At 47.6% G+C, this 24,943-nt stretch overlaps 3 long non-coding RNA genes across 13 annotated transcripts in view; 2 read left to right on the plus strand and 1 right to left on the minus strand.

The window, feature by feature from the left end:
- The window catches only part of LOC141548956 (uncharacterized), a 1,120,676-nt gene that overhangs the window by 874,928 nt on the left and 220,805 nt on the right, over positions 1 to 24,943 (minus strand). The gene's annotated exons all lie outside the window — the stretch shown is intronic.
- LOC141548957 (uncharacterized) overlaps positions 1 to 24,943 on the plus strand; it is a 1,406,018-nt gene that overhangs the window by 550,038 nt on the left and 831,037 nt on the right. For 7 of the 9 annotated variants that reach the window (XR_012484173.1, XR_012484174.1, XR_012484181.1 and 4 more), the window contains one exon: positions 10,808 to 11,622. The exons of 1 other annotated variant lie outside the window; for it this stretch is intronic. This is a non-coding gene — a long non-coding RNA (uncharacterized LOC141548957). Of the gene's footprint in view, positions 1 to 10,807; positions 11,623 to 12,293; positions 12,438 to 24,943 lie in introns of those variants that run through there. One more of the 9 variants, XR_012484179.1, reaches the window with a different exon arrangement.
- LOC141548966 (uncharacterized) lies at positions 2,531 to 10,221 on the plus strand. Its single transcript, XR_012484204.1, has 2 exons — positions 2,531 to 3,425; positions 3,803 to 10,221. It is a non-coding gene; the product is annotated as an uncharacterized LOC141548966 (long non-coding RNA).

The following is a 24,943-nucleotide window of genomic DNA, read 5'->3' on the forward strand; positions in this document are numbered from 1 at the left end:
GAAACTGAATGGATGCCCATCAGTTGGAGAATGGCTGAATAAACTGTGGTATATGAATGTAATGGAATATTATTGTTCTGTAAGAAATGACCAGCAGGATGATTTCAGAGAGGCTGGGAGAGACTTACATGGACCGATGCTGAGTGAAATGAGCAGAACCAGGAGACCATTATACCCTTCAACAACGATACTGTATGAGGATGGAAGTGGATATCTTTGACAAAGACAAGATCTAGTTCAGTTTCAATTGATCAATGATGGACAGAATCAGCCACACCCACAGAAGGACCACTGGGACATGAATGTGGACTACTTGGATTTTTGTATTTCTCCCCAGGTTATTTTTATCTTCTGAATCCAATTCTTCTTGTGCAACAAGGGAACTGTACAGTTTTGCATAGATATAATGTATCTGGCATATATTACAACATATTTAACATGTATAAGGCTGCCTGCCATGTAGGGGAGGGGGTGGAGGGAGGGAAGGGAAAAGTCGGAACAGAAGCCAGTGCAAGGGACAGTGTTGTAAAAAATTACCCAGGCATATGTTCCGTCAATAAAAAGGTATAATAAAAAGACTACTCTGCCATTTGGTGCATATTAGTTTAGTATGGCCACTACATTGTTTTTTTATGATAGATTTAAGCAAAAATGTAGTTTGCTTGCTATCTCTTTGAAGTAGATCTGTTTTTGCTTTTGTTTTATCTGAGATCCTGATTGCTACTGGTTTGTGTCTTGCTCTTCCTTGGTCCCACTGGACTTTTTACCCAATTTTTAATTGCTCATTTCCCCAGCTTATTCGTTTGATTTTATATTTATATTAAAGCTGGTCTGTGTTTCCAACATGGGAGCACTTTGGGAAATGCAGTCTCCAACACATCAGCCATTCTGACACTGCTCTTCTCCGAGCTAGTTCTGCATGCCCATGGTTGCAGGGGATTGATTGAGGAAGACATGTGGTCCCTGCTTTACTGCTCTGGGCTGCTGGCTGTTCCCAGGAAGAAGCCCTGGTCTCTGAGACTGCAGATAGTGCAGCTGCTCAGGGTCCCCGCTACCTCACCAGAGGCAGTTCTGGTCCTGAGGGTCCCTGAACCTTTGTGACCAAAAGTGGTCCTTGATTACTTAATTAACTTGGAAGACATGTCAGTGCCGCCATCATTTGCATTTTGATATTTTGTTGGAGATTTTTATTCATTTTTATTGACTGAGTATTCTAGAGCTGACTGGTGGTTTAGGAAGGAAATGGATGAAGTCACCTGGCAGAGAAGTCTGAGCCGCAAAGAGGCTTCCTCCTGTCCAGGCTCTGGGAGGTTTGTGTTACACAGAATTCAGTGCCCAGGATGCACAAAGAGGAGGACAGATGCGCATGCGCACCTGGGTGGCCCTCTGTCCCTTCCCACCGGTTCTGATCTCCTGTCTCCTCAGGCCTGGACAAAAGAGCCGATGCCGCCCTTCCCCCAGACCCCCTGCCCTGTCCCCCTCCTCCCACTCTCCACCCCCCCCCCCCCCCGTTCTGCTTCTGCTCTGGGGGCTCTCAGGAATCCAAGTCCCGTCCAAGGCCTGGGCTTCGCAGCTGCTGCCGAGCTTTTGTGCTCTTCCTTTCAGGGGAGCCCGGGCCCCCTCCTTGACCTCCGCCTCCTGTTCTCCCCCAACCAGTTTCGGTAAAAGAGCCGCCCCCCCCTCCCCAAGCCGCGCTCAGCGGCCGTCCCGCTCCCAGCCCCGCAGCCCGGCCCGGGGACCCAGGACCCTGGTCAGCGCCGGGCCCTCCGGGGGGGAGAGGCACTGCGGGCCCCCCCTAGCGGGGCTGGGTGAGGAGGGCCCAGAGGAATGACAAGGGGGGGGGCTCCAAGTGCTCCGGGCTAATGTCCCAGCGCCCCCTCCCCTATCCTGAACCCCGCTCTCTCCCCCCTCCCCCCGATCTGGGAGGAGCCTAGCCCCCCGCAGGTGACGTCACAGGGCCGCCCCTTCCCACCCTCTGTTCAGTGCCAGTCTCCTTTGTCTGGAGGGGAGGATGTGCCGGGGCCGGGGCGGCGGGGGGTCTGTGCGCCCCTCACTCAGGCCCTGCCTCTCCGCCTCACAGCGACCCCTCCGTCCCCCGTCTTACCCTCGTCCTCCGGACGCACCGAGCCGAGGGTCCTGAGCGCCTAAGCCGCAGTGAGTGAGGGGGGCCCCTCCCTGCTCCCGCCGCAGCCCCTCCCTTTGTCCTCTCCCATCCCAGCCCTTCCCTGAAGCCCCCTCCTCCCCGCCCGGCTTTCCTTCCTGCCCGGTAGGTGTGGGGGAGGGCGGCTACAAGGCCCCGGAGCATCCGCACCTTTGTTTGGGGGGGGGGGGGGGGACGTGAATGTGGCTGAGATCCTGGGCGTGGCCGCGTCTGTGTCCCTGAGGGGAGGTGGGGGGGGGGGGCGGGAGCGGGCGCGCGTGTGCCTGCACCTGCCGGGTGCCTCGGGCCGGCTCCGGGCTCAGTCTGGGAGGCTGCGGGTCCGGGGAGGGGGGGAGGGGCGGGGGGCGGGGGCCGGCTCCCTCTCTCCTGTCTCAGATGGACGCTTCCACCTCTTGTTCCCAGTCCCTGCAGGCCCAGGCCTGGCCGGAGGCTCGGAACTCGGACAACCCGGGGGATCGGGGCTTTCCACTCCATCCTTTTGTCCTGTCTGACCTCGGGGATCAAAGGGCACGGAAAGGTTTGCTGCCGCAGGCAGAGCTTAACGTGCTAAAATCCAAGCTAAAATACGGAGTCCTCAGAAAAAGAGGGAGGGGTGATCTTATTCCTCAGGATCTCTCCCTTTATAGAATATTCGCCTTTAACATCTTTTCTCTTAAAAGGGCTTCTCTCTCAGTTTGGCATAAAGACGCTTGACATTTCGGGAAGAATTTCCCGTTCTTGGGATGCGGTCCCAGCACAGCCTCATCTCCAGACCCAGGAGACTTCCCAGAAGGAGGGGGCGGGAAGGGGCGGTCCTATGACGTCACCGCGGTGGGGCCGGTCTCCTCCCAGAGCCCCGGGGAAAGGGAGGAGAAAGTGGGAGCGCTCTTCCCCTCCCCCGCCCCGTATTTTCTCTTTTGTAGGGGGCCTTTTACTTCCAGGCCGCATTCATTGTTTTGTGCTGGGTCCGACTGGCTTGTGATGAGAGGGAGGTTTCCGTGGCGCTTGCCGTGGAACAAAGAGGTCCCTCAGCCTTTCCATTTAAACGATTTATCGGCTGAAAGAAGGGAATTGCTTCAATGCGGCCTTGTCCTGGGTGAGGGCTTTGGGAGCATCTTGTCAGAAGCCTGTGAGAGCCTGGATTTCTTCCTCTGAACATATTCTCTCCTTCCCTTTTGACCTCGGGGAGAAGGATTCTTGATCCTGCAAGTGGGAATGCGTTTCTTCTCCATCTTGCATATGCAGCCCCCCCAGAGATTTTTGCTACAAACGTCCTTTTCCTCAGGTAAGTGTTTTGCTTCCTCTTTTCTCTGCATTAGGACTTTGGGCAACTTTATAGAAGCAGAATGAACCTGTCATTGTCTGTGATTTTCTCTGTTCCTTGTTCTCTCGTAATCTCTTTCCCGATCCATAGAAGTGAACAGGAACTTCCTCTTTGCTCCTCTAATTTGCCGTAGATTCCCCTTTTACATAGGATTCATATACCCGTTTGTAATTTAAGGTGGCAGTTGGCGTGAGGTGTTCAGGAGGTATCACATTTCTGGCAAACTGCTTTTTCCTTATCCCGTTATTAAAAATGCAATAGTGTGTCCTCCTCGGTCCCACCACCTGTTCGCTTTGCATTTCTTACACACTGATATTTTATTTTATTTACTGATGTAGGTTGCACACATGATCTTACCCAAAGAGCAGTGTGGCCGTCTTCAAGAAATTCCTATTATTTCCTGGGTGCCTAGGAATTCTACAGGGCATGAGGTCAGAGGGAGTCATCTTCCTGAGGTGAAATCTGGTCTTAGCTACTTGCTAACTGTGGTACCCTCAGCAAGTCACTTAACCCTGTTACCTCACTTCCTCCTTTGGCAAATGAACTGCAGAAGGAAATGGCAAACCCTTCCAATAGCTTTGCCAAGCAACCGACAATTGCATCAAGGAAAAGCAGACAAGACCAACATTTGGATTCAAAGTCTCTGATTTTTAGTAAAGTTTGAGATCTGTCCCTGATAAGCAGTAATCCTAAACCCTTCCTTTCCTCCTTCCCTCCATTCATTATGTCCTGCAGATACTGAGCTCTTTCACAAAAATAGTTATTGATGTTTAGTGTTTCCCTCATCACCAGGGTATCCCATGGATTCGGCCCTCTCCCCATGAGGGCCATGCCAGGTAACAAATCCCATTTTTTGTTTTAGGGAGGAGAAGAAAAGTGAGCTCAGCTGTTTCACACATTTGGGAAAAGGTATGCACGTGTGCAACACCTGTGGATCTCTCACCTCCAGAAAGAGGACGGGTGATGGTGTCTTCTCATGTATCCTTTTCAGTTTTTTGCATTTCCTTACAGGTACTTTCCAGTTTTGCTTTGTCATTCTTTCCATTTAAATTTATTTTGATTACAGGTATGTACGCATGTGTGTGTATTTATTTTTTTTAATTTTTGTTTTCTTGGCTTTGCCTAGGTCACTTTGCATCATTTCACAGAGATGTTTCTCTGCTTTTCTGTATTCAACACACTCCATTCCTTATAACAATATAGTAATGTCCCACAACATTCATTTCCGTGCCTCCTCTGGCCATGCCCACTTGAGAGAGTCTACTTTGTTCCAGGTCACAGATTTCACCAAAAGTGCTGTTATAAGTTTTTTGCAGTATATGGGGACTGTTTAATTGGTGCCTTCTCGTAATGTAATGGATTATTTATTTTAAAGGCTTTCAATATTTTTGTTACTTTTTGCATGATTCCAAAATTACATCCCAGAATGGATGCTCTCCTCATTTGCTTACGGGATCTGCCTTTATGTCTAAATCACGTACCCATTTTGGTCTTACCTTGTTGTTTACATTGTGTTTTCATGCTTCTTTCTGGAAGAGGACCAATGGCATCTAGAAGCTCATGACTTGCAAGTGAATTGCATTTAGGGGAGGCAGAGCTGGGCAAGATCCCCAGCCTCACTCCAGAGTCAGCTGAGTGCAGAGGCAAGACCTAGGTCAGGCAGACTGGCCATGGCCCCGTAGGCAGGGGGAGACCTTAGGCTGTTTAAGCTAGGGCCTTTCCCATGTCTCACTTGGGTCGAGGCAACAGTAATTTAGTGATTTAAGGCTATGTAAGAATTGAGGCAAAAGATGCTCTACTTTGCCTACTCAATGATAATAATAATAAAAATAATAATGTGGGGAGGGAAGAACCTCAGTGTTTTGACCAGAAGAAACAGCTGTGATTTACACTCTGTCTGAGCCATCAAAACCCACACAATGACCAAGTGAGGCTTAAGCTAGCATCTACTATTGGACACTCAGTGAAAGCCAGAGTGACTTGGGTTCAAGGATTTGTCAAGTAGCTCCTGCTGAATTCCAATGGGCTTTATCAAAGTCTCGTTTTTCTAAGCTCTGTGTCAAGAAATCATCAATGAACTAGAGGGAACAGAAGAGTTCAATATCGCAGTTTGTTTTGAAAATCTAAAATAAATAAGTGGCCAGGAGACCAAAATATCCAGCCTCCAGACTCAAAGACATGCTGTGAGGTCGATGGGACCAAATTTCTATTCCTTTGGACAAACAAGTGGCACATGATGTAAGGGATTGAACTGTACCTAGTTTCTGAAATACTGTTTGTCAGTTTTCTCCAGAACTTTTTGTACATAGCAACTTATTTTCCAAAAAGATGGGATTTCTGTATTTCTCAAACAGTAGAGTATTATGGACATTTAACACTGTGTCTTCTATACCTAAATCATTCCCCTAAAACACTACTCCATTTTTTTCTTTTTTTACATATTTAAATAAATTAAATATAGAAAAAGAAAGACAAAAATGGAAAAACACTGTCGCATGCACAAAAGAATGCAAGAGGATTAAAATATGAAATAATAGATTTCCAGTTCAAGAAATCATATGTAATTAATAGTACACATTTATTCAGAACTGACCATCTATTATTTGCTTCTTCTTAGGTTCACTTTTGTTCTCTGCTGTGCACTCTTTACACTATTATTTTTTTGCTTTTTTTGCCCCACAGCGTCCCCCAAGATGGCTGCTGCTGATATATTTGTACATAAATACACGCATACATGTACATAGATACATAGACACATTTGTATAAGTATACAAATCCATGTACCCAGACATGTATAATCATGCTCATATATACATATACATTTGTAGGCATCTATGTAAGATTGTACTATGCTTGTTTGTTCTGTTTCTCTGAAACTAGATAACATCATCCCTCATGAGTGCAGATCTTTTTACAATTTTTAAAAATCTATCACTTCGTCATTTCCTACATCATGACAATATTTTGTTTTATTATGTCTTGGTCTCTCATAACTTTACTGACTTCCCTTTGCCAAATTGTAACTGTGAAAGAGTCACTTTCTTCTTGAAAACTCTGGATCTCCTCTTCAATTTGGTTTACTTTCTTTCCATAAGCCTCTGGATTTGGTTGGATTCTTGTTATTTTTTTAGTTTTTCCTCAACCTCTCTCATTTAATTTTTAAAGTCTTCTCTGAGTTCTTCTACAAATTCTTTCTGGACAGTAGCCATTTACCATAACTCTTTGGGATAAGAAAAGCTTTTCCCCTTCAGTATCCCCCCCTTCTATTGAAAAATCCCAGTGTTTCCTCTTTCTGTAGTTGAATTCTTTCCTCTTTGCGTGATTTTTCCCTCTGAGGAAATTGGGGTTAAGTGACTCACCCAGGATCACAGAGCTAGGCAGTGTTAAGTGTCTGAGGCCACATTTGAACTCAGGTCCTCCTGACTTTAGGGTGGTGCTCTAACCACTGTGTCCCCTGGCTGCCATGTTGCTCTTTTTTAAATAAGAAATTAATAGTGTCATCCCCTAGATCTGAGAGGGAGATGGTGCTTCGGCCTCTGGATCTTCTTTCAGTTTTCTTGTCTGACTTGGAACTCAAAACCCAAGAACTCCACCCTCCTGTAAGACGGCCAGCAGCTACCCTGTGCCTCTGCTTCTGCCCTCCCGGGGTGTGGGCTTTTTCCTTCTTTCCTAACAGCACAGCTGGGCCTGGCATTCCTTATCAGCAGATATTCCAGGACTTCCTTATCATTCTCCCTGGCCTCCAATCCCAAGTGCTGTCTCAGGAGGTAACAGTCCCCTTGATTGGGCCTGAGGCCACCTGGAACCCAGGGCTCCCTGCTTCTTCCAGGGGATGTTTTAAGGGGATACTCCTCCAAAGGGGAGTCTTTCTTCTGGACTTCTCTGGTTGGCCTAGGAAACCCTTATTCTGCTGAAAGTTTTATGCGTTTGTCACTTTTCTGCATTAGCTCAGAGGTTCAACTTTCTTTTGTTTCTGAATGTTCTGACCTACTTCCCACACTCTTCCTCAAGAGTGGTTTTCTTCAATGGATTTTGTTCCTCCTTTGCCGTCTGGCAAATCCTACTTTTTAAGGTTGTTTGCTTCATTGACGTTTGGTACATGTCTGTCCGATTTTTGGTGCTTCTTTTAACAAAATGTTAACTTTTCTTGTGAATCTCTCTCATTTCTCCTGCCCATTTTCCTTCTACTCCCGTTACATATTTTAAAAATGCTTTTGGAGCCCTTTCAGAAGGACTGAGACCAATTCATCCACACACCAATTTGAGGCTTCACATGTAGATGTTCTGGCATCATTATGATCCTCTGATGTTGTGTTTTGATCTTCCCTGACAGCACAGTAGCTTCCTACACTCAGGGGATAATTTTGGTGCAGGTTTCCAGACTATGTTGTAACACTGAAAGTTGAGCCCTGCTCTTGGGGTATACTGGGCACTGTCCCAAGTTTCTTAAATCGAGAGTAAGGGGCTTGGCCCCTGGCTTGTTGCTTGGAAGCCTGAGGACTGGCAACTTCCCTGCTGTATCTGGGCCTCTAGGCTGCCCAGGTGTGGCCATTAATCAGCTGATTCAAGAATCTCCATGTGGAACATGAGCCATTTCAGAGGGACCTTCCCCAGCTACCCCATGACATAAAAACCCAACATCAAAGATGAAGCACCACAGATGCTCAACATTTGTCAAGTGATTGAATTTTATACCTGTGAATGGAGGTAAAATCTGGTTGCAATGAACACTAAAGGTAAGCCAGGAGTGTGTGTGTGTGTGTGTGTGTGTGTGTGTGTGTGTGTGTGTGTGTGTGTGTAAGGGAAAGAGAAAGACACAGAGATAGAGACAGAAACAGAGACAGAGAGAGAGAGAGAAAGAGAGAGAGAGAGACAGAGACAGAGAGAGAGAAAGAGACAGAGAGAGACACAGAGAGAGACACACAGAGAGAGAGACACAGAAAGACAGAGAGAGAGAGAGAGACAGAGACAGACAGAGACAGAGAGACAGAGACAGAGAGAGACAGAGACAGAGACACAGAGAGAGAGAGAGAGAGAGAGAGACAGAGAGAGAGATTTGACTTGTTGGAGTCAGGGAAGGTGAGTTTAAAGCCTCATAGGTTTTAGGGACCCTGAAAAGATACCTTACACCCTCATAAGCCAACCTGCTGCTCTGTGTCCACTGGTGAGAATCAGAAACAACTGAGTTCAAATCCTGCCTCCCATACCTACAATTTGTGTGATCCTTACCAAGTCTTTAAGACTCTCCCCCGTGTTAGTGCCAGATTGGGCTCATTAATCTCAATGCTGAGAGGGTTTTCTGGGTCTCTTCTGTCTATATTTGAGAGGAAACCATCTTGGAAGGACACAGAGCAGCCAAGGAATGGCACAAATTGTAGTCCACCCCCATGGGAAGGCGCTGGACTCCCCAGAAAGAAGCAGCCCTCACCAGCATGGAATGTATAGCTCAGTTTCTCAGGATTACTGGGGCAAATTGTGTTGTAGAAGAAAACCTGCACTCGAGACCACCCCAGACTGTTAAAGGGGAGACGGACAGATCCCCACATATGCGTCGGGCCAGGTAAGCTATTTGCTGGGAGGGGGACACAAAAGGTTAAAAGCCAGAATGACTGGGGATCAAGAGCAAGTGTGACTCGGGGTTCCTTGGAACTGTTCTTCCTCTTTCCATTAAAGGTAGTTTGCATTCTCTGTGGAATTACAGGGCCTGCTCACATTCCCTTGCAGCCACCACACACTAAGACTAGGGACGGTCCTGTCTCAGACAGAACAACTGGCGTTTTTCCTCAGGGCAGGTGGTGAATTCAGAAAGGACTGAGACCCTGCAGAACTTCAGAGCCCTGGCAATGAGCTCTTTCTTTCTCCTTCCCTGGCTGCATGGCATCCTCCTCAACCATGGCTTCCCAGCAGTTTTCTGGGGCTTCCAGAGGGGGGTTCAGGGGTTAGAGCACTGGGCGGGGAGTCAGGAAGACCTCTGTTCACAGGCAGCCTCAGGCACTTGGTGAGCATGTGGCCTTGGGCAAGGACAAGGCCGAGCGTCCAAGGCAAGCATTCTTTGCTCTGTCTGCCCCTTCAGTAAGAGTGACTCCCCAGGTGAATGCGTCCCTGCTCTTAGAGTAGTCTGAGGCGCTAAGAGGTCAGACGGGGTGACCGTGGTCATGCCGCTGACGTGGGTCTAAAGCAAGATTTGAGCCTTCCTGACTTTGAACCTGGCCCTCTATCTTTAGCAATTAAGACACCGTTCAAGCCCCAACTATGTCATGAAGCCTTTCTTGATTGAAAAGCTGCTGTAAGCCTTGCTCCCAGACTGCCTTGCATTTTGCATTTGTGTTTCTTCTCATGTACATTTACACATTTTCTGTCTTAGCAGAACCCAAGCTTGTCTTGTTAGGGACTGTGTCTGTAACAGTGTTTGCATCTCCAGAGCCTACGACCATGCTGTCCGTGGGCTTGTGGCTCGTCACTTAGCCCTTCTGGCTTTGTATGTGCCGGCCACATTGGAGGAGTCAATCCATAGCTGAGTGAATGAATACATTAATGAGGTGGAGGTTTCAGCTAAGGTACTTATTAGTGATTACAGTGATTCATCATTTCATAGGCCCAGTTTATCCTTTCATTTATCATAGCTAAACCATGTATTCTGTTACAGTTTAATTTACTATGTGCTATGAGGTATTGGTCTTCTATCAAAATTCTGCCAAACTGCTTTGCACTGAGGCATCGATTTTTTATACCAACTCTACACAGTTCCCTCTTTCTGTAAGTGGACTGTTGGGCAAACCTTTAGTGGAGCAATTTTAGAGTAAAGTGAATTTACCCCCGGACTCGGCTTCAAGGGAGAAAGGGAGACAGGAAGGGAGTCGTGCGTCTGGGAAGGGAGGGGGCCGGGAGATGATCCAAGGACACACGGACCCGGGGACTGAGGAGCAAGAGAAGGACGGGAGCAGCAGGAGGAGCCAGCCACCGCCCCACAAAGGAGAGGACAAGCAACATGTGGACTGAGGAAAGACACATGGCACCTGAGCATGGATGGACAGGAGGCACACAAGCAGGTGCCAGACGTGAGGCTGAGTGGCAGAGCCAGCCAAAGGCTCCCCTTGTAGTGCTGGAGGTCTCAAGCCAAGCCCGGATGCTGAAGCTGCAGAGCTGGAAGGAATGAGGCTGCAGGAAAAGCCCTTTTTGTTCTTCCTCCCCACTTTTTCATTAATACCTTTAGATTCTTCCCCTCATGTAAAAATATGCCATGCGGTTTCCTGTTTCTTACACCACAGTATGCCATGTTTCCCTCCCTCTCCTTCTGCTTCCTGAGAGTCATGCCATGTGACGAGTGGTCTTTTGTGTTTTAGGAATGAAAAAAATCAACACAACTCTATACTGCAGAGAGGAAAAGACTTGTGGTAGGGCTTAGGCTTTCTGGAACAGTCTGGTTATTACAGATTTATTTTCAATGTTATCACATCTAATACTGAGAACACAAAAAACACTTGTGGATGGAGACAGTCTTTCTGAAAACATTATAATTACTACCCTCTCAGGGGAAGCACATCTAATCTCTGAAGATTCTGAGGAAAAGACACTGTGGATTTAATGTCAGAATACTCTGTAGATGAAATGCTGATGGGTGAAGATAAATACTATTAGAATCGTTCAATTACAACCCTCTTGGAGATACGCACCTACTCTACTCTCAGAACTCAGAGGCAAAGACAATGGAGGTAGAAGACACTCTCTCTGGCAACATTCTGGTGTAAGAGAGAGACTGGGAAGGACTTCTGGACAAAGAAACCAACCTTTGAGAGAAACAAAGGTGGGCTCTATGGTCCGTCCAGCACGGTCTGAGACCTCACCTTGTTTCCCTTGATAAAGGTCGGTTCCTTTGCCCAGAGGCTTTCCAGTTTCTGTCTTACACCGCTTACTTCGGGATTGCTCTCTATGGAAACACATCTAGACGGACATCACTCAGCGGACAACATCTTTGTGGCAGAAGACACTCGTTCTGGGAACACTCCACTCACTACGGGCTTCCTCTCTGGGGAAGCACAGCAAGAGAAAAATTGGACATTGAATGCAATAGAGGCCGCTGAAGCATTCCTGATGAAAAGACAAGAGCTGAGGAGAAAATGTGAGTCTCACATTGAAGACTCAAAAGCAACATTCAAAGGTAAATATGATAGAGACCCCTCAAGTGACTCGTTACTGATACCCTGTGTCCTCTTCTAGAAGGGAAGACGATAACCCTGTCTCCTATGAGGTTTATCTTTACTAGGCAGGTAGAAGCATTCAAACTAGAAAGAGGTTTTGGAAGTGATCCGTCTGGTTGGGGATGATGTAAAATTGATAGGTGAGAAATAAGGATGCCCTGGCAGATGGTAGAAGGGAGAGAAATAATGGAGGAAATGATCTCATAAAATAAGCATTCAGGGAAGAGCTTTTGCCTTGGAGTGGAAAATGATGATGAGGGGAGTGACCAATCCTTGAACCTCCCTCCCATCTAAATTGGTTCAAAGTGGGGAAGTATCTATATCTGTATTTATATGTTCTTCTTCCGTGGGTCAAAAAAATCTATTTTACCCTAAAGGTAAGTAGAGAAATGGGAGAGGAGAAGGAAAAAGTGGTGACAAACTTTGGGCAGATAAAAGTATGGTGTGGTCATGTATAAAATAGAAACTAGTGGGGGAATGGGATAAAAAGAGAGAAGGAAAAACAGAAGCAAATACATCATGACTGTGTTAATGGGATGAACTCACTGCTAAATGCAAGTGGGCAGTAAAATGAATTAGAAACCAGAACTTCCAGACTATGCTTGTTTCTTCTTTTTTGTATTTTGAAAAGAAACATTGGAAAGAAAGAGAGAACCAGAGTGAAATTAGAGGGCTGAAGCAGAAACTGTTATATCTCATATGAAGGATAAAACATAAGGGAAGCAATGATGATGTCAGAAAAAATGCAGAGTAAAATTCGGCCTCACTGAAAGGGTAAATTGGCATGCCGGCTAATTCTTGTTTAGGGGAACCACAGTCAATGGTGTCAGAAAAGAGATATGTGCACAAGGGCATAGGATTCAAAATTTTAAAGAAAAAGTTATACGCATTACAGGAAGAAATAGAAAATAAAACTATAATGGCAGGGCACCTCAGCTTTTCCTGTGTGAACTAGCCTAATACAACCATGAAATACATAAAAAAGAAGTCAAGGAGAATAATAAAACTTAGATGACTTAGAAATTGTACATATAAAAGACCTGTATAGAAAACTCAATAGGAATAGAATGGACTACAGACGGATGTTGCTTCATTTTAACTCACATTATGCAAATTGGATTGTATGCAAGGAATTCTCCCAAACCACCTCTGTACCATACTGGGATCTTATCCTGCTCCTCTCCTTCAGTTCGGTACTCTGTGGCCCCCCCAAACCTTTAAAAACTCTCTGTAGCAGAAAGCAGAAGAATAGATCTGCAGAGAGATGGCCACCACCACTGATTGATCCGGGCTTGCCTTAAGACCTCCAGTACTGATGCAGGACAACTTGCGTTCAATGCACCCGCCCACCTGAGAGTCTGGCCCCTGCATTTGGATGTTTTGTCCATCATTGGAGCACCACGTCTGTCCCATGCCACAGGATTCCATGTCCGTGCCTCGTGGCATGTTCTTCCTTTCAGTTCCAGCCAGGCTGTCCTGGGGCTGGCCCTGCAAGAAAGTGTTCCTCCTGCTCTTGATTCTGTACATCCAGACTTTATGTGTCATTGGCCCATGTGCTGGCTCCACAGGGGCACAGTCTCCTTCCTGCCTCCCTTCTGGCTTTTTACACATCCATGGGTAAATTCACATTATGTAAAATATCTGCAGAATGGTTCATTGAAAAAAGTTAAGGACTATGCTGCTTTCTCTCCTCAACTTCTCACTTCCCTTTTAGTCTCAGCTGCATTGATTTTGTTTGTGGAAAAGCTTTTTAATTTTATGTCAGCCAGAGTGTCCATTTAGCTTCTTTTGAACCTGTCTGTCGTTTGCTTGGTCATGATTTCTTTCCCATTTTCTTCTGAGCTTCTCTGTTTATGATGGTAGCCCATACATCCAAGGAATATACCCATTTTCAGCTTCACTTTTGTGTTTCCTGTGAAACCTTTTTCCAACCTCAGATTCTGTTACATTGTTTGCCAATTTTTCCAGCAGCTTTTGTTGACTTGTGAATTTTCTCATATCTGGGATTATTAGCTTTGTCAAAGAAATGGATGATGTGCTCTTTTGCTCCTGTATGCTGTATACCCAATCTGTTCCTATGGTCAGTCTTTCTGTTTCTTACTCAATAATACATTTTTAATCATACGGGCTTGCTAGTGTAGTTTTATGATCTGGCACTGCTAGGCCCTTTCCTTCCCAATTTTCCCACTAATTTCCATGATAGCCTTAATTTTTGTTTGTCCAGATGAATTTTGTTATCCTTTTTTAATATTCTCAAGAAATTCAGTGGTATTTTGATTTTTGTTGCGTTGTATTAGTAAATTAATATAGGCAGCATTATCATTTTTGAACTGGCGATGAGTAATTCATATTTCTCCCCTTGTCTAGAGCTGCTTTTAATTATGTAAAGAGAGACCTGTGTTCACCGAGTTGCTATCTGTATTTTGGCAGGTTGACTTCTAGTTACTTCATACTATATGTAATTTCAAAGGAATTTATCTTTCTCCTGGATTTTATTGATAATTTATATGATACTGATAACTTGTTTGAGTTTATTTACTCTCTCCTGTCTTGCTGATGTTAGTAAAAACTTCATTTAAGTTTTAATTGATTCTGTAGAGTTCTCTAAGTAAACAATCATATCATCTGTAAAAAACATTGTTTTATTTATTGTTTGCCTCTTTGCTGTTTATAATTTCCATTTCTTTGCTTTTGAGTTACTGCTATTGCAAGCACTTCTGGTACGGTATTGAATAGTAGTGATGAGCGTGAATGTTATGTCTCCAAAAGAAAATATTTGATTCTTTTTTTTTTTTTTTTTTTTAATTTTTGTATTCATTTTTCCAAATTATCCCCCCCTCCCTCTATTCCCTCCCCCCGATGACAGGAAATCCCATACATTTTTCATGTGTTACAATATAGTCTAAGTACAATACATGTGTGTGAATATCATTTTCTTGTTGCACAATAAACATTAGAATCCGAAGGTACATGTAACCTGGGCAGACAGATATTAGTGCTAACAATTTACATTCACTTCCCAGTGTTTCTTCTCTGGGTGTAGCTACCTCTGTCCATCATTGATCAGCTGGAAGTGAGTTGGATCTTCTTTATGTTGAAGATTTCCACTTCCATCAGAATACATCCTCATACAGTATTGTTGTTGAAGTGTACAGCGATCTCCTGGTTCTGCTCATTTCACTCAGCATCAGTTGATGTAAGTATCTCTAAACCTCTCTGTATTCCTCCTGCTGGTCATTTCTTACAGAGCAATAATATTCCATAACCTTCATATACCACAATTTACCCAACCATTCTCCAACTGATGGACATCCATTCATCTTCCAGTTTCTAGCTACAACAAAAAGAGCTGCCACAAACATTTTGGCACATATATGTCTCTTTCCGCTCTTTAGTATTTCTTTGGGATATAATCCCAGTAGTAGCGCTGCTGGGTCAAAGGGTATGCACAGTTTGATAACTTTTTGGGCATAATTCCAGATTGCTCTCCAGAATGGCTGGATTCTTTCGCAACTCCACCAGCAATGTATCAGTGTCCCAATTTCCCCACATCCCCTCCAACATTTGTCATTATTTGTTCCTGTCATCTTAGCCAATCTGACAGGTGTGTAGTGGTATCTCAGAGTGGTCTTAATTTGCATTTCTCTGATCAGTAGTGATTTGGAACACTCTTTCATGTGAGTGGATATAGTTTCAATTTCTTCCTCTGAGAATTGTCTGTTCATATCCTTTGACCATTTATCAATTGGAGAATGGTTCGGTTTCTTATAAATTAGGGTCAGTTCTCTATATATTTTGGAAATGAGACCTTTGTCAGAACCTTTGTTTTTAAAAATAGAAAATATTTGATTCTTGTCAAAAATTATTTAAATACCAAGATCAAATTACCATTAAATAAGGTCAGCCAAAACCTCAGTGGTGTATGATAAATTGGAAGGTCACAGAGCTCATTTTATAACAGAAAAAAGAAACTCTTCCTGATGCAGATTCCTCAGTTTTACAGAGGTCTAGGGAGACTGACAGCAGTCAGCTGCTGGGCACCTTGGCAACTGCCTCACTTCAGACTGCCTCTCTGCTTCTAAAGGGGGTCTCTGCTCTGGCCAATACTTCCTGGTGTGTTTGCATCCACACCCTCCATCCAACTGAGCGATGGGCTGACCCGTTCCCAGGGAAGTCAGGTGGACGCTTGACCTTCATCAGCAGCTACATTGACAGGGTTTGGGGACAAGCTCCTGGGGAATCTACTGTCCTCTCTAGTGACCCTTTCCTAATTATTATTCTGCTTTTGATTTAGTCCTTGCCTTTTAATAAGATTTGTGTCTTCCAGACAAGTCTCAATTGGATTTCAGAGGGACCTACAGGACAGACATCTATCAGCGCCTCAGCCTCTGGAAGGGTCCTCCCCCCTGTGGAGGCTGCTCCTCCCACCTGTGGATGCTGCTCCTCCCACCTGTGGAGGCTGCTCCTCCCACCTGTGGATGCTGCTCCTCCCACCTGTGGCTGCTGCTCCTCCCACCTGTGGAGGCTGCTCCTCCCACCTGTGGTGCTGTTCCTCCCACCTGTGGAGGCTGGTCCTCCCACCTGTGGAGGCTGCTGGGCTGCAATTCCCATCCACCTCCACCACTCATGAGGAAGCCTTTAAGCAGAAGCCGTTCTATGCCCTTGCCAGCTGGGAACAGTTATGGAAACTGAGACGTTCATTCGGGGCCCCACAGGAGTCTGGGTCCCAGGGCTTTGAGGGGAATGATTCGGTCTCAGCTGCTGCTGCAGCCCCGGTAATTCTCCCCCTTTCTCTCAGAGACTTCCTAAAAGGACCCTTTGCTTTTCCCCTGTAGAGGGGGCTGCCGCTGCTCAGGAACAAGAGGGTGTGAATCCTCCCCAGGGCCCTTTCTCAGGCATACCTGAGCTCAGGGTGTAACAGCAGGGCACAATCTCCTGAGAGCCTCCGATTTGCTGCCAGATTCTCCATCTGTGCTTCCTTTTCCTTCCCTAAATGAAGCTCACATCTCTCTGCTGGGTTGCCCAGCCCCTTAAAGAGCAGCTTCTCAGTGTTTTGCCCTCAGTTAAATGTCCAAATCAATGTCTTTGCTGGATTGGAGATGGTTAGAGCCTGAGTTCTTTCAGAGAAGCTGCCCAGACCCATTCCCCGGCACCCCAAGTCTTTCGTGCACCCCAACGTTGCGTCTTTTCTGACAAAAACTTCCTCTCCATGAAGTGTGAATGGCACTGGGGCACTTTGCCCGTTTTATCCTCACAATAAAGCTTTTTGCTCCTTGCATCTGCGCCGGCCTGAGCCTGGGAGTCCTTTCTGCATGACCGCCTGCCTTTCCGACTTCTTCCCCCTCATCAGCTCCTGACCCGGAGGGATGCTGTGGGCACCATGGGAACAAGAGGGCAAAGGCCTCCCCAGAGGCTCGGGGCGGGGCCCAGGGCGGAGCCCACAAGAAGGGCCTTGCTGTGGACAGGGGCACGTGGCATTCGAGGCCGAGGGCTGGGGTTAGACGAGGAAGGCCAGAGGGTGTCAGAGTGAATCCCAGGGGAGGCCGTTAAGCTCATGGAGCAGAGTCTGGCAGCCGGGGGGATTGAGGCGCTGTGACGGTGCAAGGGAACCGAGGTCCTTGTGGAAGCCCCCGCCTGACCTGGAACTTGGACAGAAGACTGGCAGCTGCCTTTCCTGAAGAGCCAGGTCAGAGGTCGGGCTCCTGCTCTGGCAGGGCAGGTCCCCCCCCACTTGTTGGAGGAAGCTTCTGCCCCGTCCTACAGAATGTGTGGCCCAGAAGCTGGCCCGAGGGAACCAGCGAGGCATTTAGGAGAGTCACCCGCAGGAGGAACTGAGAATGAAGGGAGAGTGACCTCGGCTGTGATTGAGGGATCCAAGGGGGGCCCATGTTGCCGCTTGTGCCCAGGACACAGAGTGGCCCGATCTGGAGAGACTCCCCAGTGTAGGGGAGCTTGTAGGTGACGCTTCTCTGTGCCGGGCCCTAGAACCTGCGCCTGAGCTGTACAGATTTGTGGGTGAGGCTGGTCCTCTCCCCCGCAGCCAGATGCAGTGCTTGGGACTCGGGGGGTGCCACGAGAATGGGGCAGAAGTCATGGACCCGAGCTGCCCCCTTTCCATAAGCTGCTTCTCGGGGACGCACATTGGGACTGGGGGGCTCTCAGCCCAGAGGGGAGCAGGGTTTGGGGGACACGCTGTCCACGACCAGTGAAAGCCATCCTTCCCATGGGGGTCCACATCCAGGCTTCTAATGGGCACCTGAGGCTGCAGCGTCAAGGGGCCGGAGCCTGAGGGAGGAGCCCAACAGCCATTTCAACTGTATTGAAAAGCATTGTATGGTAGGGGGATGGGAGGGTTGTGTGTGTGGGGGGGGAACTGTTTAGGTCTGCTGACAGAGTGCAGGGATTACAGAAGGAGAAACATTTAAATAAGAAGAGGCCAGAAACCATTGTAATGGCAGGAAAGAAAAGGCTTCCTTCAGACAGTAAACAGCTGCCAGTTCTTAGCCGCCCTTTGCATGAGGGGGCTGCACCTGCTGTCTGCTGCTGCTCGCCCTTGGGTCTTTGAACAGCTGTCTGTCTGGGGTGTTTGACCCCTCGGGCTCCTTTGATGTTCTGGCTCAGGCCCCGTGGAGGTTCTACCCCCCGAGTCCGCCCCTTTTGAGATGTGGCCGTGGATCCAGGTCTCCAGTCCCCGGAGCTCGGCTGGAGCAGGGGGGTCACTGGGGGTTCCAAAGGTAACTGCGTCCCGCCTCCAAGGAGCGTTTTCAGAGACGTTGAGGGCGTGGCCGGTAGGCCCTGTCCCGGGCTGGGTTAAGCGCTGGTCTCTGTTGGAGTTCCCAAAGACAGGGGCTGTGAGACAAGTGTCTAAGCTGGGGATGTTTGCTGAGCCAACCCAGTAGAGTGCAGGACTGCAGGCAGGGCCCCGTGGCTCCTCTGCTTCCTCCTGAGACTACCCAGTGGCAGTGGGCTTCCTCACCAGCACTGGACTTGGAGGAGCCAAATGGTCTACACCTACTGCGGTCAAAGCAGGGCTCTGGAGCAGGGGAGACCTCGCTCTTCAGGAAATGGAGCCAGGGAGGTTTCCAGTGTGCACCTACCTCCCTCCTCATGTCTAGGGGGCACAGGCACAGTGGGATCTAAGGAACCTCCTGGGAATTCCCCTGGGAATGCTTTTCCTAAGATGAGATTTGCTACCCCAGAGGCTGGGCCAGTACACAGAGCAACGCTCCTCCCCCCGGGAACGCATGCAGACCGTAGCCCAAGCACCTTCTAACCTTGGACCGGTGGCACCTGAAGCAAGTCTTTCTGACAGCTTTCAGAGGGTCCATGTGGAAGAGGACACTGCCCAAGAGCTGGCTGCACAAACTGGGGGCTTTGTGCTGGGGAGGGGCGCGGCCCATATCCTAGGAGCCCATAGGAGCCCTGGGCAAACTGGCCCCCCAATATTTTTGGGGCCAGCTCCAGCCACATAGAAGCATAAGTTCTTATGGAGTCTTCCAAGTCCATTTGGGCCAAGCCACAGTCCTGGAGTCCTAGCCCGTCGCCATCCCTCCTTTTGACGTTTTCTTGCCGTGTCAAGACTTTTTTCTGGGATTGGAAACTGGAATCGTTTCTCTTGGCCCCCATCCCCCAGACTGGCTGGGGGGGGCGGTGATGCGCCTCCTCTGGACGTGGGCCCATCCCTGGTCAGGGTCCTGACCTGGGGCCAGGCGGCTGGGCTGGGGGGCAGGGGCGGCCCGGTCCCTGAAACTGGGAGGGGGAGGGCGCATAAGGGAGGGGCAGGTCGGGGAGGGGTGTCCCGGCTCCAAGGAGAGCCGCAGCAGCCTCTGAAACCGCCGGCCCTCGAGTGGCTGTGGATTGATGAGAGCCCAGAGCGGAGGAGGGGAGGGGGGCATTGTGGGTGAGGGGCGCTTCTCTGCGGCCTCGTTCCCCCCGCAAGAACGAGACAAAGGGCAGAGCGCTCCGGGGCCTCCGGGCACCCTGGCACGCACAGGTGTCTGCTCCTGCTGCTTCTGCTGGGGGAGAAATCGTACAGGAGGCAAACCTTCCAGAGCCGAGCCAAGGGGCCGCGCCCTGCTCTGTGACTCAGTCTCCTCCACCAAAAGACTCTTCCCACTTGGCACTTTTTTCTCCCCGGCGCCAGCTTCTCTGCTCCTGCTGAATGGCTGAATGGATGCACAACTGGACTGGACGGGCCCAGACTGAACTTCTGCCTCACTCCCTGTGTGACCATACGCAAGTCACCAAAACTCCTAACCTCAGTTTCCACATCTGTAAAATGGGTGTTATAATATTATGAATTATTGGTCTTCTTATGGAGCGTGCTTCCCTCCCTATTCATCCTTTTCTGTTGGTGCTGGAACCAAAATAGGAGAATAAAATCAGGGAGCCCGAGCTCTCCCCCAGAACCCTGGTCCTTCTTGGACAAACTAAATGGCCGGAAGAAAAATCCCAGGGGTAGCCATTTGAAGTGTAAACACCTTCAGACTAGCTCTCAATAAACACCTAGGGGAGTACAGGGACAAAGGGGAAGGGAGAAATGGAACGATGCAAATTATATCTCATGAAAAAGCCAAAAAAAGCTTTCACATTGAATGAAAGAGGGAGAGGGGAAGAGGGATGAGTGAACATTACTCTCATCAGCATTGGTTCAGAGAGAGAATAACACACACATTCAAATGAATATAGAAATCTACCTTACCCTACAGGAAAATAGGATGGGTAGGGGATAAAAGAAGGGAGGGAAGATTAGGGCGGGGATAGTCAGAAGCAAAGCTCTTTGGAGGATGGACAGAGTGAAAGGAAAGAGAGAACAGAATAAACCGGGGAAGACCTAGGAGAGAAAGAGTTAGCAATCTTAACTGGGGAAAAATTGAAGCCACGTTTCTCCAATAAAAAGCCTCAATTCTCAAGCTCCTAGAGAACCGAGTCACAGACAGAAAAATAGGAGCTTTTCCCTGGTTGACAAATGATCAATAAACCTGAACAGTCTTCACATGAAGGAATCAAAGCTATTTGCAGCCATCGCCAAAGAAAAACGCTGTAAGTCACTACTGATTACAGAAATGCAGAGGAATACAATTCTGCTCGCTGTAGATGGTACTACCCCCCCATCCGAGGGGCCGATGGGACAGAAAACGCCAAAGGTGGGATGGAAGGTGGGGACCGTGAGGCATGAACGCCCTTGGGCACAATTGTGAACCGCTTCGGCCGTTCTGTGGAGCAATTTGTACTTTTCTCAGCATGCTCTACGCCCACGTGTGCTCCTTGACCTAGAAATGCCATTACTGGGTCCGCATCCCCAAAGAGATCAAATAGGAAAAGGACCTTCACGTACAGAATTGTTTCTCTCTGCTTTTTTCCTCATGGGCAAGCATTGGAAATTGAGGGAATGTCCGTCACTCAGCTGAACACGTTGTACTATGTGATTCTGATCCAATACTATTGTGCTGTTAGAGCCGGTGATGAGCAGGATGCTCTCAGGAAAAACAAGGAAAGACTCCATGAAGTCACGCAAAGGGAAAGGCACTAATTGCGAGGTGACAGCAATAGCGGGAGATGATCCGCTGTGAAAGACTTGGTGATTCTCCGCAGTGCAATGATCCAAGACAACTCTGAAGGGCTTAGGAGGGCAAAAGGTATCCAGGCAGAAAGAAGGGATGGGGAGCATCTGAATCCGCACTGGAGAATACTTTTCCACTGCATTTATCTTGAATTATTTTTGGAGGAATCTATGTTTTCTTTTACACCATGACTTGTATGGAAATGTTTTATATGACTTCACGTGTGCCTTCTCAAGGGGGTAAGGAGTGAGAAAGGGAGAAAATCAGGCACTCAGAGTTATAAAAATAAATGTTAAAATTTGTTTTACATGTAACTGGAGAAAAATAAAACATTAAATAACAATAAAGGAAAACCCTAGAAGTTTGGGAGAGGGAACACAGCCTTCAAAAGAAGGCACCTCAAGTTCTTAGGTGGAATTTTGTCTAAATCCACTTCTGGGGCTAGAATCCCATCAAGGAGGCATAAGCATCACGAAGTCAACATAGAGACCCAAGGACAGGGATAAGGTGGACGGCGGACCTAACAGTGCAAGAGGGGCTCATTTTGCCGATCCGGGGCTTTTTTCTGGATGGAAGACCTCAACCTGAAAGATAAACTCTAGGGAGCTAGACAGGATCACTGGAGAGGGAAGAAGAGTTGTGTTGACTTTTATGGACCCACTCTATCAAAGAAGCATTTCTTGAGCACCAGTTGTGCACATGCCATGAACTGGGATCAAGGACAACTCCTTTGTTCTTTACATTTTCCACCAGGTAAACATAAAAGCTGTCCTGTACTTGTTGTGTTTAGCCTGATTGCTCACATGTAAGCTTAAAGACCTTTATCCTTTCTTGTGGAGAATTAATTACCAGCCAACTAATGATTTCTCCTGAGGAAACTTGGGTTTAGTGGCAAAAGCTGCCCTGGGAGGGAGAATTGTATTCTGGAAAGAGCTTTGGCTTCTGTGCAGTCCGAGGACCTGGGTTCAAATACTGCCTCTGGTAATTCCCACCTCGTGTGACTCTGGGCAACAACATAGCCTCGTTTGGGCTCCGTTATTTCTCTCCTGGTTAAGAGATTAGGGAGATCATCAGAGTGCCTGGGATGATGGGTGCTCCCTTCTCTGATGCGTGTCTCATAGAAACAACTGCCTGCTCTTTTGTGCGTACTCTTCTTTCTACAGCTGGCACCTTTGTTCCTCTTCCTCTGGCTCTACCCTTCTCTGTCTTAGTATTTCTAATTATTCTCTGTCAATATATACAGTACATAGTGTCTTATGTGTACAGATGCAGGTATCTCCGGATATTGTGTAGTCAGTAAGTTAGGTCTGCTCCCAGCTGGCAGTCCAGGACAAAGCTGGGAAGAAGCTCTTCCCTCCTCCTAATAGGCATAATGGAGCTCTAATAAAGAGGGAGTCTGAATGCCTGCAATTCAGGATTCCAGGGCCTCCCATAAGAGAATAGCCAAATAACTGTGTCAGCCTCAGACCTCCAGCCTGTGAAAGGGACTTGGATTCTGGACAATCCCAGAGCAGAGGAGGAAGGAGGTGGTCTGGGGAAGAACAGATCTCAGCCTCCTTTCTCCGGCCAGAGGAGGCAAGACCAGGCCAAGGGCTGGGAGGGACTTGGGGGCATCCTGACACGCACCCATTTCTACCCCTCACTTAGTCGGGGTTGGAGAAAACTGGAGGCAACTGGTGCTGGCAGCCTTCCCCCTCCGATGAACAGGGAGAGTTGAGGTAAAAGCCTGGGCTTTCTCCCAGGCTCCAGGATGCTGTCCTATGTAGGAAGAGCCTCATCTAGCTGACCTAAAGCCCTGGAGGGGGTTCAGGCATCAAGCCAGGAGTCCCTGGAACATGAGAAGAAGGCAAATTGATCAGGTATCTTCAGGGATAGGCATGGATACCTGAGGGCTGTGGGAGATTCCCCAGAGAAGGGAAATTTCTCCTTTGATACCTTCACTGTCTGCAGTCTGTGCTCTCAGAAACTTGCCTGGATCATGGTGACCTAAGGTGACTCTGCTTCTCAATAAATTTAGGATGTAGGTGATGGACGGTTGAGGAATCGGACCAGAGACAGGCTCGTAGGTCACGCCTGCTTCAAAAAGTGAGGAGATCAATGGCCATGCTCTTCCACTTGGATGACAGAGAAGCGCCCATGTCAGAGGCTCACCAGCAGGTGAGTCCAAGGGAGTGGGCAAGCAACCAAGTCCAAAGGCTGATCGCCAGGCACAGTGTTAATGCAGCCACTGACAAGGACAAAACTTGGAGGAAATATGTGCACGAGGAGGGCTGGTCTGAGCTAGTTGTTAAAGAACTAGCCAGTTTTGGCCAAGAGTGTACCCGTGTAAGGTCAGGTAAGCCCAAGCATGGTGTGAAAGAAAACTTAACCTTGGAGTACACAAAATCAGACATTGAGGGAGACTCTAGATTGCCAAGGTCCGGGCTAGCTCCTCTGAAGGGCTCAGAATAAGTCCTTGTCAGGATAAGCAAAAGTCCTTGCCCCACGTTGGGCGCCAAATTGTGAAGGTCTGGTCGTCTCTAAGTTATCCTTCCAGACTGCCGTCTCAACTCAGTCTCCCAGCCAGACTCCCTCCTTCCAGCCTGCCATCCCAACTATGTCCCAGACTTGACTAACTCTCCAGATCCAATGCTGCCCTCTTTTATCCTCACAGAGATTATAGTGAGAACTGAACGGGGCTTGTGAGAAAATACTTCAACCAATGAACTTGCTCCTCTTAAAGGTTGTGTAAAGTCCTTTTCAGAAGTTCAAAGGGGTAAACTCCCCCTAAAAATCGGAACTAAAGGTGTGAATTCTGAGCTAGAGAATTGTCCAGACAACCTGAGTTCTCACCTGGTAATCCTAACATCAGAGAACTGTCCAGACAACCTGAGTTCTCACCTGGTAATTCTAACACTCGATGAATCTTTGCAGCAGCAGTAGAGCTGGGACACCAATGTGGCTCCTCAAACTCCATATCCCAATATTCTTGCCATTGCACCATGGCCTCCACCTCGGACAAAGCCTCTCCTTCAACTCTGGTATGTGTCTTCTCACCTGCTGCCTCCGCCTAGCTAACCAGGTGGGTTTATATAAGGAAGGGCTGTGTCCAGAGAAGCTGTCACTTTATCTTGTGTTTCTATTCTGTGCTAGCTCAAAATAAAACTGCTGTTGTTAACTGTGCAATGACTACCCAGTAGCTCATTTCATTCCAACATTAACCCTAAAAAAAAAGAGAGATCTCTGGAGGTCAAGCCTCCTCTACCAGTTGGTTGGAAAGAGATTCGCAGAGACTTCTGTACAGACTGACACTGTCCAGAGGAAGCCTTCTGACTGTGAAAAGGCAGGGACAGGCCTTTTCTTGCAAGAGCATTCAAATTCTTACAAGAAAAGTAAGTCACGGGGAAGGAAAATCATAAGTATACATATGAAAGAGATGGGAGAATTTGGAAGACTTTGAGGAAGAGCTGAGGTGACAAAACAAAATGTGTAGTGGGGATTTCCTTGTTTCTTCAATTTTAAGTCAAATTGCTTTGCAATGTAAACCATTTGTTGATCACCCATTCAATTTTCACCATAATGTTCGGCTGTTCAAAGGAGGGGGGGGATAAAAATTAAAAATTGATGGAGATTAGAGGGTATAGCATCCCTGGGGAAAGCTCAAGAATAAGATGGGCTGGCTCTGTTCTTTGTCCTATTTTACTTCATTCCCTTTGAGTCACACAGGGGAGTTCCGCCA

Source organism: Sminthopsis crassicaudata, chromosome X (assembly GCF_048593235.1).
Source record: "Sminthopsis crassicaudata isolate SCR6 chromosome X, ASM4859323v1, whole genome shotgun sequence".
Classification (NCBI taxonomy): domain Eukaryota; kingdom Metazoa; phylum Chordata; class Mammalia; order Dasyuromorphia; family Dasyuridae; genus Sminthopsis; species Sminthopsis crassicaudata.